We start from the raw sequence: 15849 nt of genomic DNA on the forward strand, positions 1-15849 counted from the left end.
TTTTTTTTTGGTTTTTTTTGTTTTGTTTTGTTTTGTTTTTTGAGATGAAGTCTCTCTCTGTCACCCAGGCTGAAGTGTAATGGTGCAGTCTTGGCTCAGTACAACCTCCACCTCCCAAGTTCAAGCGATTCTCCCATCTCACCCTCCAAAGTAGCTGGGATTACAGGCATGCACCACCATGCCCGGCTATTTTTTTTGTATTTTTAGTAGAGATGGGGTTTCACCATGTTGACCAGGCTGGTCTCGAACTCCTGACCTCGTGATCCGCCCACCTTGGCCTCTCAAAGTGCTGGGATTACAGGCATGAGCCACCGCGCCCAGCCATATTCATTTATTTATTTATACATACAACTGCAGAATTTGTATTCCTTTTAAGTGCACAATGAAACACTTACCAAGATGGACCATCTTACCAAGATGGACCATAAAACAAGTCTTGTTAACTTTAAAAGGATTGGATTCACATGTTTTTATACCATAGTTGGATTTTTAAAAAATCAATAAGATACCTTCTTTGTCTCTTTTGATCTTTGTTGCTTTAAAGTCTATTTTATCAGAGAGGAGAATTGCAAGTCCTGCTTTTTTTTGTTCTCCATTTGCTTGGTAAATCTTCCTCCATCCCTTTATTTTGAGCCTTTGTGTATCCTTGCATGTGAGATGGGTTTCCTGGATACAGCACACCAATGGGTTTTGGCGTTTTATCCAATTTGCCAGTCTGTGTCTTTTGCTTGGGGCATTTAGTCCATTTACATTTATGGTTAATATTGCAATGTGTGAATTTGATACTGCCATTTTGGTGCTAGCTGGCTGTTTTGCCCATTAGTTGATGCAGATTCTTCATTGTATTGATGAAGAATCTTTACCATTTGGCATGTTTTTGGAGTGGCTGGTACTGGTTGTTCCTTTATATGTGTAGAACCTCTTTCAGGAGCTCTTGTAAAGCTGGCCTGGTGGTCACGAAATCTCTGAGTACTTGCTTGTTCGCAAAGGATTTTATTTTTCCTAAACTTATGAAGCTTAGTTTGGCTGGATATGAGGTTCTGGGTTGAATGTTCTTTTCTTTAAGGACGTTGAATATTGGCCCCCACTCTCTTCTGGCTTGTAGGGTTTCTGCTGAGAGATCTGCTGTGAGTCTGATGGGCTTCCCTTTGTGAGTAGCCCGACCTTTCTCTCTGGCTGCCCTTAGTATTTTCTCCTTCATTTCAACCCTGGTGAATCTGACGATTATGTGCCTTGGGGTTGCTCTTCGTGAGGAATATCTTTGTGGTGTTCTCTGTATTTCCTGGACTTGAATATTGGCCTGCCTTGCTAGGGTGGAGAAGTTTTCCTGGATAATATCGTGAAGAGTATTTTCCAGCTTGGATTCATTCTCTTCATCACATTCAGGTACACCTATCAAATGTAGATTAGGTCTTTTCACATAGTACCACATTCTTGGAGACTTTGTTCATTCCTTTTAACTTTTTTTTTCTCTAATCATGCCTTCTCGTTTTATTTCATTGAGTTGATCAACGCTATCCCCATCAAGCTACCAATGACCTTCTTCACAGAACTGGAAAAAAACACCTTAAACTTCATATGGAACCAAAAGAGGGCCTGCATAGCCAAGGCAATTCTAAGCAAAAAGAACAAAGGGGGAGGCATCACACTACCGGACTTCAAACTATACTACAAGGCTACAGTAATCAAAACAGCATGGTACTCGTACAAAAACAGAGATATAGACCAATGGAACAGAACAGAGGCCTTGGAGGCAACACAACATATCTACAACCATCTGATCTTTGACAAACCTGACAAAAACAAGCAATGGGGAAAGGATTCCCTGTTTAATAAATGGTGTTGGGAAAACTGGCTAGCCATGTGCAGAAAGCAGAAACTGGCCCCCTTCCTGACACCTTACACTAAAATTAACTCCAGGTGGATTAAAGACTTAAACATAAGACCTAACACCATAAAAACCCTAAAAGAAAATCTAGGCAAAATCATTCAGGACATAGGTGTAAGCAAGGACTTCATGACCAAAACACCAAAAACATTGGCAACAAAAGCCAAAATAGACAAATGGGACCTAATCTTCTGCATGACAAAAGAAATAGGCATTAGAGTGAATCAGCAACCAACAGAATGGGAAAAAATTTTTGCAGTTTACCCATCTGACAAAGGGCTGATATCCAGAATTTACAAAGAACTAAAACAGGTTTATAAGAAAAAAACTAACAAGCCCATTCAAAAGTGGGCAAAGGATGTGAACAGACACTTTACAAAAGAAGACATGCATGAGGCCAACAAACATATGAAAAAATGCTCATCATCACTGGTCATCAGAGAAATGCAAATCAAAACTACATTGAGATACCATCTCATGCCAGTTAGAAGGGCAATCATTAAAAAATCTAGAGACAACAGATGCTGGAGAGGATGTGGAGAAATAGGAACAGTTTTACACTGTTGGCGGGAGTGTAAATTAGTTCAACCATTGTGGAAGACAGTGTGGCAATTCCTTAAGGACCTAGACATAGAAATTCCATTTGACCCAGCAATCCCATTACTGGGTATATATCCAAAGGATAATAAATCATTCTGCTATAAGGACACGTGCACACGAATGTTCATTGCAGCACTGTTTACATTAGCAAAGACCTGGAACCAACCCAAATGCCCATCGATGATAGACTGGACAGGGAAAATGTGGCACATATACACCATGGAATATTATGCAGCCATCAAAAACGATGAGTTTGTGTCCTTTGTAGGGACATGGATAAACCTGGAAACCATCATTCTCAGCAAACTGACAGAAGAGCAGAAGATCAAACACTGCATATTCTCACTCATAGGCAGGTGTTGAACAATGAGAACACATGGACACAGGGAGGAGAGCACTACACACTGGGGTCAGTTGGGGGGAAATAGGGGAGGGACAGTGGGGAGTGGGGAGTTGGGGAGAGATAGCATGGGGAGAAATGCCAAATATGGGTGATGGGGAGGAAGGCAGCAAAACACGCTGCCACGTGTTTACCTATGCAACAATCTTGCATGTCTTTCACATGTACCCCAAAACCTACAATGCAATAAAATAAATTTTTAAAAAATCAATTAGATACATAAAACATCCCTATGTATTTGATATTTTATCAGCTTCCTCCTCAATAACTTTGGAATTAAAAGGAAATCATAAAGGAAATTAGAAAATATTTCTTATTAAATGATAATACAGATACAACATACCAAAACTAACTGGATGCAGCTAAAGAAATGCTAATGCTACATTTAGAAGGAAATTTATAGATTTAAATGTCCATATTTAAAAAGAAAAATGCAAAGCCAATGATCTAAATCAAGGCGCTGTGCTAAACACTAGAAATACAGTAGTAACTAAAACATAATCCCTGTCTTGGTGAATAGAGCCTGGTGCAATGGTTGTCATATGTTGACATGAATCATCACCAGGAGTATTTATTAAAATGCAGAATTATTAAAATATAGACCAGGTTACAGTTTTCCCTTAGGAAGCAATCATTGTTTGGGAGATGCTCTTCACAACGAAAAGTTCCATGTGACTAATAAACATACAAAGAAGTCTTCGATTTCATTACATGTTAGGAAGGTGATAATTAAAACCACAATGAGAATTTACTACACACTCACACGAATAACTAATGAAAAGAACAAAAAATGCAAAGTGTTGCAAGCATGTGAAACAACTACAACTCTCATCCTGTCGATGGGAGCTTAAATTGGTATATAACCACTTTGGAGAACTGTTTGGCAGTATCTGCTAAAGCCGAGTTTGTGCATTCTTCATGCGTCAGCAACTCACTTCCTTAGTATCTACTCTATAGAAATACTTACAAATTGATCAAAAAACATGGACAACAATGCTCAGAGCAGTGCTGTTTGTAAGAGCCAAAATGAAAACTACATAAATGTCTGTCAACAGGACAGATAAATGAACTGAAACATTCACACAATTAAACAATAAATAGATGCAAAAGGTGGTTGAATACCATAAAGGTAATGAGTAAGAGGAGCAGCATCCATAAAATAGTACATACAAAATGCTTGTATTCAGACAAATTTCAAAAATAGGCAAAGCTATTCCACAATGGTAGAAGTTGGAATAATCTTTAAGAAGCATGAGTAGCGACTGGTAAGGAACTTGAGGGTGGCTTTGGAATGTTGACAATGTCCTATTCCTAAGCTTAGGTGTTATTTACATGAGAGGTGATATTGGTTGGCTGTGTCCCCACCCAAATGTCATCTTGAATTGTAGTTCCCATAATTCCCACATGTCCTGGGATGGACCCAGTGGGAGGTAAGCGAATTATGGGGCAGTTTCCCACATGCTGTTCTCGTGATAGTGAGTGAGTTCTCATGAGATTTGATGATTTGAGAACCAACTGGCATTTGCCCTGCTTCACTCATCCTCTCTCCTGCTGCCCTGTGAAAAGGTACCTTCCGCCATGACTATAAATTTCCTGAGGCCTCTCCAGCCATGCAGAACTGTAAATCAGCTAAGCCTCTTTCCTTTATAAGTTACTCAGTCTTGGATGTTTCTTCACAGCAGCATGAGAACAGACTAATGCAAGTGGGTTCACTTAGTGAAAATTTGCTGAGCCATACACATAGAAATTGCTATATATAAAATTAAAATTTTAAATAGAAGCAGAAGAAATATTTCCCCTTATTTTTTATTTGACTCATAAAAGTCATCAGCAAAGTATTTTCCTTGTCAGGATTTCTTATTCCTAAAATTGCCAACTACTGTTCTTTTTCTCATTACATTTAGTTAAAATCACTTGTACTGTTTTGTTAGTTCTCATGCTTAGTATGTACAATTTGGGTGTTCAGATAAATGGAAGGCCTTTAACATTCTCAAAATCGAATAATAAGGTCAAGGTCAATCTTCATTAAGGGAATTATTTTTGAGGTTAGTGATTTACTACGTAATCCCCCTGCAGTTGTATAAATCTCTTTGAGTCAGGGTAGTATAGTCTACACCTCCCTAAGTGTAATGAAAGCTACCTGAGCTATCTCCTTTTGGGAATGAAATGCATTGCTTTCTGCAACTGAACAAGCCTATAGTAAGTTATAATCTTCATTTTTGGAGCCATTTGATATAATTAATATGAATTTCTTAAACTAATCATTTTCCTTTTCCTTTAGTAGACATATGGGAAAACAATCGGTGTTTTTGCAAGCCAAATTTTGAGAAGCTTTTAATTTAGCAAGAGAATATTCATAGAAACAAATTACCTTGTACTCCCTCGTATATTATAAACCTCCTTTGTTGCTTGAGGGGAAAAAAATCCAGTTACTCATATTGGTTTATGTGAGGTCAAATTACAAGATGCCTTAGACTTTAAGGTGTAACTCATGTTAATTTACTAAATAAAGGATATTGACTGACATTCTTCATGCAGTTCCATTTTATAGCAGTGAATACCTACAAATGAGAAAAATCCATTCATAAAATTGTTTATCAACAGAACATTTGCTTCCTTTTGTTCTGCCTTTAAAAAACTAAAGCATGTTTTTAAAAGTGAAAACTAAATCCCATTCCCACCAGGATTAGCTATAATTCCTTCTGCAATCTTACCAGAGAGTCACAATCATGAGCTTGGGAATGATTGCATTACTGCACCAAACATGCCAGCTAAAAATACCTAGGCAATTATTTATCAAAAGATCTTATCACTTTCATGGTCATCTATTAAGATTCTTGACCTGTTCCTCAATCTCACCTACTAGATTCAACTCTCATGTTTGTGTAGCTGTGGTTATACAAGGGGTAGATGTGGGTCAATATGGTCAAATCAAAAATATCTGGCATTGCATTTGAGATAGGTCTAATACTGGGGGTTTAGAGAGAGGATAATTTCTTAACACATAGAGCTCTTAAAGTATACTAGAGTTATATATTTACCCAGTTTTCTTAAAATAACCAATTTCATGACAGCATCTTAAAATGAGAGTATGCCTAGCTTCATTACAGTTGCACAAATTTACATTAGTGGATAAACCATAATTGTAAACTGTTTTTCCTTCTGTTATTATCCCTTGAAAAAGATTCTATTATGTATTTTTTTTAATAATTATGAGGGATTGTGTGTTTTATTGCTTTCTATTCATAATACATCTTTACTGATGCTTTTATGGTTTCTGAATTGATTACTGTTTTGGTTTCTATGGTAACTGCCAGTTGCCTACCTATAAATAGATACTTTATAATAACAGGCTTATCAGAGTTCAATTTTTGAGAACCCTTCTGCAATAAGAAGGAAAATTGCTAGAAAAATAACATGTGAATCAAGGTTTATGGAAACAGATATCTTGTACCTGTCATAGAATAAAAATAGAAGAGTCAAATTGAAAATTCATGTAGATACATGCTGGTAAGCATATGGTGAAAAGAAAGGAATACTCAGTCATTTAAAAAGAAAAATTTACAGCTGGGATACAGTGTTACGTTTGGCCTCCATTTAAAAATTCATGCTATCTTTTAAAATAACATTTATTAACTACACACAAAGTCTGCATTTCTTTCATCACCATCTTGTATTACTCTTCAATGTGACTTTGTAGAAACTCTTATGTATGCATATTAGTCTTTGTTATATAGAAAGTATATATTATCTTCCAATGTGCTCTTTATTTTTTTACTTTTATTGTATTATGGTTTTATTTGCCATACTGACATTTTAGTTTATGTAGTCAAATATAGCAGGCTTTCCCCTGTGGCTTCTGAATCTGTGCTTCACTTAGGGAGACTTCTACTGCAAGATTTCAAACACATTCCTCTGTATTTCTTTTTCTTTTTAAATTCTTTTTCATTCTTAAATAGTCTTAAAGTATATCATGTTTTTAATCCTGTGTAATTGAAAATTTGCCTGTAACTTTTGACTCCTGGAAAATGTAAGTACTAACAGTTTACTGTTGACCAGAATCCTTACACCCATGATAAACAGTTGATTAACACATATTTTCTGGGTTATATGTGTTACGTACTCTATTCTTACAATAAAGTGAGCTAGAGAAAAGAAAATACTATTATGAATATCACAAGGAAGAGAAAATATACTTACTATTTATTAAGTGGAAGTGAATTGACATAAACATTTCCATTCTTGTCATCTTCATGTTGAGCAGGCTGAGGAAGAAGGGTTAGTCTTGCTGACTCAGGGGTGGCAGAAGTGGAAGAAAAATCCACATATAAGTGGCTTAGTGGAACCATGCAGTTCCAGCTCGTGTTGCTCAAGGATCAACTGTATAGTAGCAAGTATCAAATGTGTGCTAGTAACGTGTTTATTTACTCTTATTTATGAACATTGGAAACGGCTAGAAGTTCCATAAAATTCCCAGTATTGTTTGCATTTAGTTTATTATTTAGTTCACAATTTAAATCTATATAATGTTTAGTCTTCCATGCAGAAACATGGGATGTGTCTCCACTTGATCTGCTCAGTTTTATGTCTGACAGTAAAGTTGTAATATTTTATTGTCTGCCTTAAAAAAATTCTGAAGTTGTGCAGTTTTGTGCAATTGTGCCTGAAATATTTTTCCAGTTATCCTTTCTAATTACTTATTGCCATTAATAACTAATTCAGGCATGTTTATCTTACATTTTGTCATTTAATTGCATTCTCTTATTAATTCTATTGAGTTTTTAGTCTCTTTATATATTTTAAAAAGTACTAAACCATGTTCCCATTTGCTATCTGTATATATTATAAAGCTTTCCTTACAGATCATCAAGATATTTGTACATTTTTGAAAATAATCTAAGTATATGCCAAAATATCAAAGAAAAATCACACATATCCATATATACATGAGTTTGTATATATCTTCCCCAATTAATACATGAATAGCCAGAGAGAGGGCTGATAATAATTCTAAAAAATAATTAACTTATTACTCTTTTATTTAATAAAAATGATTAATCACAACTTTTTTCTTTCTTTTTTTTTTTTTAATTGTACTTTAAGTTCTGGGTCACATATGCAGATCATGAAGGATTGCTGCATAGGTACATACGTGGCAATGTGGTTTGTTGCCTTCATCCCCCCATCACCTACATCTGGCATTTCTCCCCATATTAGCCCTCCCTGGCCTCTGCACCCTCCCACTGTCCCTCCCTTGGGCCCCCCAACAGACCCCAGTGTGTGATGCTCCCCTCCCTGTGTCCATGTGTTCTCATTGTTCAACACCTGCCTATGAGTGAGAACATGCGGTGTTTGATTTTCTGTTCTTGTGTCAGTTTGCTGAGAATGATGGTTTCCAGATTCATCCATGTCCCTACAAAGGGCATGATCTCATGGTTTTTTATGGCTGCATAGTATTCCCTGGTGTATATGTGCCACATTTTCCTTGTCCAGTCTATCATCAATAGGCATTTGGTATGGTTCCAGGTCTTTGCTATTGTAAACAGTACCACAGTGAACATACGTGTGCATGTGTCCTTATAATAGAATGATTTCTAATCCTTTGGATATATACCCAGTAATGGGATTTCTGGGTCAAACGGAATTTCTATTTCTAGGTCCTTGAGAAGTGCCACACTGTCTTCCACAGTGGTTGAACTAGTTTACACTTCACCAACAGTGTAAAACTGTTCCTGTTTCTCCACATCCTCTCCAGCATCTGTTGTCTCCAGATTTTTTAATGATTGCCATTCTAACTGGTGTGAAGTGGTATCTCAATGTGGTTTTCATTTGCATTTCTCTAATAATCAGTGATTATGAGCGTTTTTTCATATGTTTGTTGGCCTCATATATGTCTTCTTTTGAAAAGTGTCTGTTCATATCCTTCTTCCACTTTTGTATGGGTTTGTTTGTTTGATTCTTATAAATCTGTTTTAGTTCTTTGTAGATTCTGGATATTAGCCCTTTGTGAGATGGGTAGATTGCAAAATTTTTTTCTCATTATGTTGGTTGCCGGTTCACTCTAATGATTGTTTCTTTTGTTTTACAGAAGCTCTGGAGTTTAATTAGATCCCATTTGTCTATTTTGGCTTTTGTTGCCAATGCTTTTGGTGTTTTAGTCATGAAGTCCTTGCCTATGCCTATGTCCTCAGTGGTTTTTCCTAGTTTTTTCTTCTAGGGTCTTTATGGTGTTAAGTTTTATGTTTAAATCTTTAATCCATCTGGAGTTAATTTTAGTATAAGGTGTCAGGAAGGGGTCCAGTTTCTGCTTTCTGCACACTGCTAGCCAGTTTTCCCAACACCATTTATTAAACAAGGGATCCTTTCCCCATTGCTTGCTTTTGTGAGGTTTGTCAAAGATCAGATGGTTGTAGATGTGTGGCGTTGCCTCCAATGCCTCTGTTCTGTTCCATTGGTCTATATCTCTGTTTTGGTACAAGTACCATGCTGTTGTGATTTCTGTAACTTTGTAGTATAGTTTGAAATCAGGTAGCGTGATGCCCCTGGCTTTGTTTTTTTTTGTTGTTGTTTGTTTGTTTGTTTTGCTTAGGATTGTCTTGGCTATGCAGGCTCTCTTTTGGTTCCATATGAAGTTTAAGGTGGTTTTTTCCAGTTCTGTGAAGAAGTTCATTGGTAGCTTGATGGGGATCCCATTTAATCTATAAATTGCTTTGGGCAGTGTGGCCATTTTCATGATATTGATTCTTCCTAACCATGAGCATGGAATGTTTTTCCATCTGTTTGTGTCCTCTCTTATTTTGTTGAGCAGTGGTTTGTAGTTCTCCTTGAAGATGTCCTTTACATCCTTTGTTAGTTGTATTCTTAGGTTTTTTATTCTCTTTGTAGCAATTATAAATGGGAGTTGGCTCATGATTTGGCTCTCTGTTAGTCTGTTACTGGTGTATAGAAATGCTTGTGATTTCTGCACATTGATTTTGTATCCTGAGATTTTGCTGAATTTGCTTATCAGTTTAAGGAGATTTGGGGCTGAGATGATAGGGTCTTCTAAATACACAATCATGTCATCTGCAAATAGAGACAATTTTACTTCCTCTTTTCCTAATTAAATACCCTTCATTTTTTTTCTTGCCTAATTGCTCTGGCTAGAACTTCCAGTACTACATTGAATAGGAGTGGTGAGGGAGGGCATCCTTGTCTAGTGCTGGGTTTCAAAGGGACACTTCCAGTTTTTGCCCATTCAGTATGATATTGGCTGTAGGTTTGTCATAAATAGCTTTTATTATTTTGAGAAGTGTTCCTTCGATACCTAGTTGATTGAGAGTTTTTAGCACAAAGGGCTGTTGAATTTTGTCAAAGGCCTTCTCTGCATCTATTGAGATAATCATGTGGTTTTTGTCTTTGGTTCTGTTTATGTGGTGGATTACATTTATAGACCTGTGTATGTTGAAACAGCCTTGCATCCCCAGAATGAAGCCTACTTGATTGTGACGGATAAGCTTTTGATGTGCTGTTGCAATCAGTTTGCCAATATTTTATTGAAGATTTTTGCATCTATGTTCATCATGGATATTGGCCTGAAGTTTTCTTTTTTTGTTGCGTCTCTGCCGGGTTTTGGTATCAGGATGATGTTGGTCTCATAAAAGATTTGGGAATGATTCCCTCTTTTTGGATTGTTTGGAATAGTTTCAAAAGGAATGGTACCAGCTTCTCTTTGTACATCTGGTAGAATTCAGCTGTGAAATCGTCTGGATGTGGACTTTTTTTCAGTTGGTAGGCTATTAACTGCTGCCACAACTTCAGCCCTTGTTATTGGTCTATTCAGGGTTTCCACTTCTTCGTGGTTTAGGCTTTGGAAGGTGTAAGTTTCCAGGAATTTATCCATTTCTTCCAGGTTTACTGGGTTATGTGTATAGAGTTGTTTGTAATAATCTCTGATTGTAGTTTGTATTTCTGTGGAATCAGTAGTGATATCCTCTTTATTTTTTTTATTGCATCTGTTTGATTCTTCTCCCTTTTCTTTTTTATTAATCTGGCTAGCAGTATGTCTATTTTGTTGATCTTTTTGAAAAACCAGCTCCTGGATTTATTGATTTTTTGAAGGATTTTTTTGTGTCTCTATCTCCTTCAGTTCTGCTCTGATCTTAGTTATTTCTTGTCTTCTGCTAGGTTTTGAGTTTTTTTTATCTTGCTCCTCTAGCTCTTTCAATTTTGATGATAGGGTGTTGATTTTAGATCTTTCCTTGCTTCTCGCGTGGGCATTTATTGCTTCAAGTTTTCCTCTAGAAAATTTACACTGCTTTATATGTGTCCTGGAGATTCTGGTATGTTATGTCTCAATTCTCATTGGTTTCAAAAAACATCTTTATGTCTGCCTTCATTTCATTGTTTATCCTGTCGACATTCAGGAGCCAGTTGTTCAGTTTCCATGTGTGGTTCTGAGTTAGTTTCTTAATCCTGAGTTCTAATATGATTGCACTATGGTCTGAGAGACTGTTTGTTATAATTTCTGTTCTTTTGCATTTGCTGAGGAGTGATTTACTTCCAATTATGTGGTCAATTTTAGAGTAGGTGCCACGCAGTGCTGAGAAGAATGTATATTCTGTGGATTTGGGGTGGAGATTTCTGTAGATGCCTATTAGGTCCACTTGGTCCAGATCTGCATTCAAGTCTTGGATTTCCTTGTATTTTCTGTCTCATTGATCTGTCTAATATTGACAGTGGAGTGTTAAAGCCCCCACTTTATTGTGTGTGAGTCTAAGGCTCTTTGTAAGTCATTAAGAACTTGCTTTATGTACCCGGGTGCTCCCATATTCAGTCCCATATTCAGTGTGTATATATTTAGGTTCATTAGTTCTTCTTGATGCATTGATCCTTTTACCATTATGTAATGCCCTTCTTTGTCTCTTTTGATCTTTGTTGGTTTAAAGCCCATTTTATGAGAGACTGGGATTGCAACTCCTGCTTTTTTTTTGCTTTCCATTTCCTTGATAATTCTTCCTCCATCCCTTTATTTTTAGCTTATGTGTGTCCTTGCACTGAGATGGGTTTCCTGAATACAGCACATTGATGAGTTTTGACTTTTATCCAATTTGCCAGTCTGTGTCTTTTGATTGGGGCATTTAGCCTATTTACATTTAAGGTTAATATTGTTATGTGTGAATTTGATCCTGCCATTTTGATGCTAGCTGGATGTTTTGCCCGTTAGTTGACACATTTTCTTCATTATGTCGATGGTCTTTACCATTTGGTACGTTCTTGAAATAGCTGGTGCTGGTTGTTCCTCTCCTTGTTTAGTGCTTCTTTCGGAGCTCTTGTAAGGCAGTCCTGGTGGTGACAAAATCTCTCAATCTCTCAGCAATTGCTTGTCTATAAAGGATTTTCTTTCTCCTTCGCTTATGAAGCTTAGTTTGGCTGGATATGAAATTCTACGTTGAAAGTTCTTTTCTTTAAGTATGTTGAATATTGGCCCCCACTGTATTCTGGCTTGTAGGGTTTCTGCAGAGAGATCCACTGTGAGACTGATGGACTTCCCTTTGTGGGTAACCCAGCCTTTCTCTTTTGCTGCCCTTAGCATTTTTTAATCACAACTTTTTCTAAAACTAATAACTGTTGTAAATTTTCACACGATGTAATCATCACTGTCTTGTGAGTTCCCTTCAGTCTATGTCCACCTTGTTCATTTGGGGATCCCCAGACCCACAGAGCAAATTCATTCAGTGTTGTTAAATCAATCAATCAATCAATCTTTACTGTCCTAGTTAATTTTTTGTCAGTGAAAAAGCCCATCGTTTGATTGAAGCTATGAAATTTTACTCTGCTTTGATTGTATTTTTATGCCTAATTTGGTCTTATTTCTAAATGATTTTCACATAGATGATTGTACATTTAACAGAAGAAAGAGTTTTTTTTTTTCACTTTAATTATAATCAGAGGGCTAACTGTGGATGTCTCGCATAAGAAAACAAAAATATCAAAAATGTCTATGCTCAAAAATGTATATTTTTTCTAGAAAAAAATTGAAACAAAACACTAAAATCATCTAAATATTTAATCAGGTTTTTATCTTCTCACAGAATTTGATTGTTTCATTATCATTAGAATTATACTTTCTGGCTAAATTCATGATACAAATTGATAAATTGGATTAGATATGCTTTTTCATATAGAAAAGGTAAGTTACATATTCCTCACAGTGTGTTAGCATAGACAAACACAAATGACTCATAACAGCTCAGATTTATATTATTCTTTCTAAGGATTCTTCATAACAATGGTAATAGCATATAGAGGATGCAAGAAAGTAACCTGATTTTATTCCAGTCAGTACAATGTTCCATTAAGAGTGAATTTGTGCATTAATTTCAGGGGAGACCGTGTAATGAAATGCATGTCAGACATTTAATGCCTGCTAGACATTTAAGCTGCTTTGTATTTAAAAGCATGAATTGACCTTATTAGATGCCTAATAACTGAAGTAATTGTATCTTGTAGTAATCAAAATGTCTTCCATTATAACAAAAATATGATTTAATTACATTATAGTATCAACTATTATTTCTGATGTTCAGAAACTTATGGTTAAATCTGTATTTCTGGTGCTAGAGAAACCCAATTACATTTTTTATGCCTGCAATAAGCAATGCTTTTAAAGACATGCAAGTGCTATCATTATTGGAAAAATTGTATCAAAAATGAAATATCAGCAATACCTTCCCTTTGTTGATCTGTTCAGAGAAGGGCTATATACCTATAGCAGAGCTTATTCTGCCTATAACTATATACCTGCTATTAATTTAAATAAATTATCAGAAAAACAGTGACTAAAAGAATGGGCTCTGATACTGAAAAACCTTAATATCTAGTTCTAGAAGCTAGAAATCACAAATGTCAGTACAGTAAATTAAATTATTTCCCTAGTGTCCCAATATATAAATGTTATGTCTCATGCCATATTTGCAATGCTGTGAAGTTTTAGATCAAACACCTCCCATTTGCTTGCTCTCCAACTCACTTTCTGATTGGCTGTGCCCTGCCACTGGCTGTTACATGTAACAGCCTTTCTGTAACTCTGAATTGCTTGTACTTCTTTTAAACGCAGAAATACTCTTCTTCATATGTGGTCCAATACTTCATCGGTATGAGTTTTAGAATACGGAAATATTCTATTCTCAATGAAAATAATAGTACCTTCTTTGGAACAAAAGTATATTATTTTCATTGTAGAGACTCTCTTTAATAATATATGTCATGTGAGGTCTTATATAATGTTAAACTATTTACCTCTGGAAAGACTTAACAGTTTTGGAAAACATACAACATCTTTCTTAAATAGTTTTACATGCCTTAAACTATTTGTGCCTCTCCTAAGGCTGACATTTAGTTCCAAAACTTTTATTCCAGTTCCAGCCTCTGGCGCTATGCCCCTAAAGAATGGCTTCCTCCATCTTGACCATTAGAATCCATTCTACAACACAGATGCCTCTTACCTTTCAGATGTCCAAATAGAAAGTACAGAAAAGAGGCTACAAGACTAACCTCTACCCTTCCCTCTGACATACAATTCACCATCATGTTTCCTCCTGCTATGTATTATTTATCCCTGTAACAATATTCAGACTTCCTTCTCACTCGCCCAATGTCCTTGTTGTTAGGGTTCTCTCACTGTACCCTTCTCTCAAGCTTAACCCAGCCTCCTCTAGAAGAACATTTGTCTAATGCTGCTTGAGAATGCTATATTCTGCTTCTGCTGATCCATGAACTCAACTAGCTTTGCTGAGCAAAACTCTCAGATCCAGTTTCCTCAAGGAATACAGCATTGATTAAATAGTCTGAACTTTGACTCATTCAAAGTTGTATTTGAACCTCTTCACATGGCTCATACATCTCTGGTTTTTAAAATTTACTTTCAGATATGCTCATTGCTTTTATTTCTGGTATGATTTCCCATCCTCAATTACTAAAGCCTTTCCCATTTTTTTCTGTTCACTTAAAATGAACAAGAATCCACTGGGTGACTACTAGGCATACAGAATGTGCTTGATACAAAGTGTTAGGCGTAATTCCCTACCCAGGCACCCAACCTTTAAAACTTGTATTTTTTTGGAGGAGTCTAAGCATTCAATTGGTGCATGTTTGAAGGATTAGTATAAATTGGTATAAGAGAAAAGGGAATAGAGTGGCATAACACAATCATTTCTATTTATTTTTTAAAGTATTATTACCTGACTTATCATGTGGTATAGAGAATTGAAATTTGAAATTGGTGACCCATTCAGGTGTCAAGGAGAGTTTTCAGGGTTTAAACTATTTTCAGACTGTACAAAAGAAGCAGAAATTAAATGGAAACTTTGTAAATGTATAATGTAAAATTGTGTCTGACTTTACTTAATCTGGAGTTCTGTTTAATCTGAGTCTGTATATCATTTAAGCCTCTGGCAGTACTGAGATGAATTATATGTAAGGGAAAATCAGAAACTGCCTGCATCAGAAAGCTCCAGTAATAATCATCATTTGTAAAAACCACAGGAGAATCTAAAAACACTTCAAATTACAATCCAAAGAAAATATGGAAAGCCTACTGGATAAGAGGTTCATAAGCAGGCAAACAAAATAAGGCAAATTGGTTTCCAGCCTTCTGTCGGTAGGAGGTGGGAGACAATCTAAAATTACTGTGCAGCACTTATCAAATGTAGGTGTTTAACTTTCATCTGCACAAATGATAGAAACTGAAATAAAGAATAATAATACCTCTTTGTATATCTGAAGCACTTTTTATTACATATTTCTCATGACATCCTTGTAATAATCTTAAGCAGGTAGTCCTATGTCTTAATGTTCATTGTACAGAATCTGTAAAAGGAAAAATGAATTGGAAAAGGGTTTGAGCAAGAACAAAGACAAACTGCTCTGACCTCACAATTTTAACCAGAGGTTGCTTAGTTCTAATATAATAAGAGGGGAG

The sequence above is a fragment of the Cebus imitator genome, unplaced genomic scaffold (genome assembly GCF_001604975.1).
Source record: "Cebus imitator isolate Cc_AM_T3 unplaced genomic scaffold, Cebus_imitator-1.0 Scaffold314, whole genome shotgun sequence".
Classification (NCBI taxonomy): domain Eukaryota; kingdom Metazoa; phylum Chordata; class Mammalia; order Primates; family Cebidae; genus Cebus; species Cebus imitator.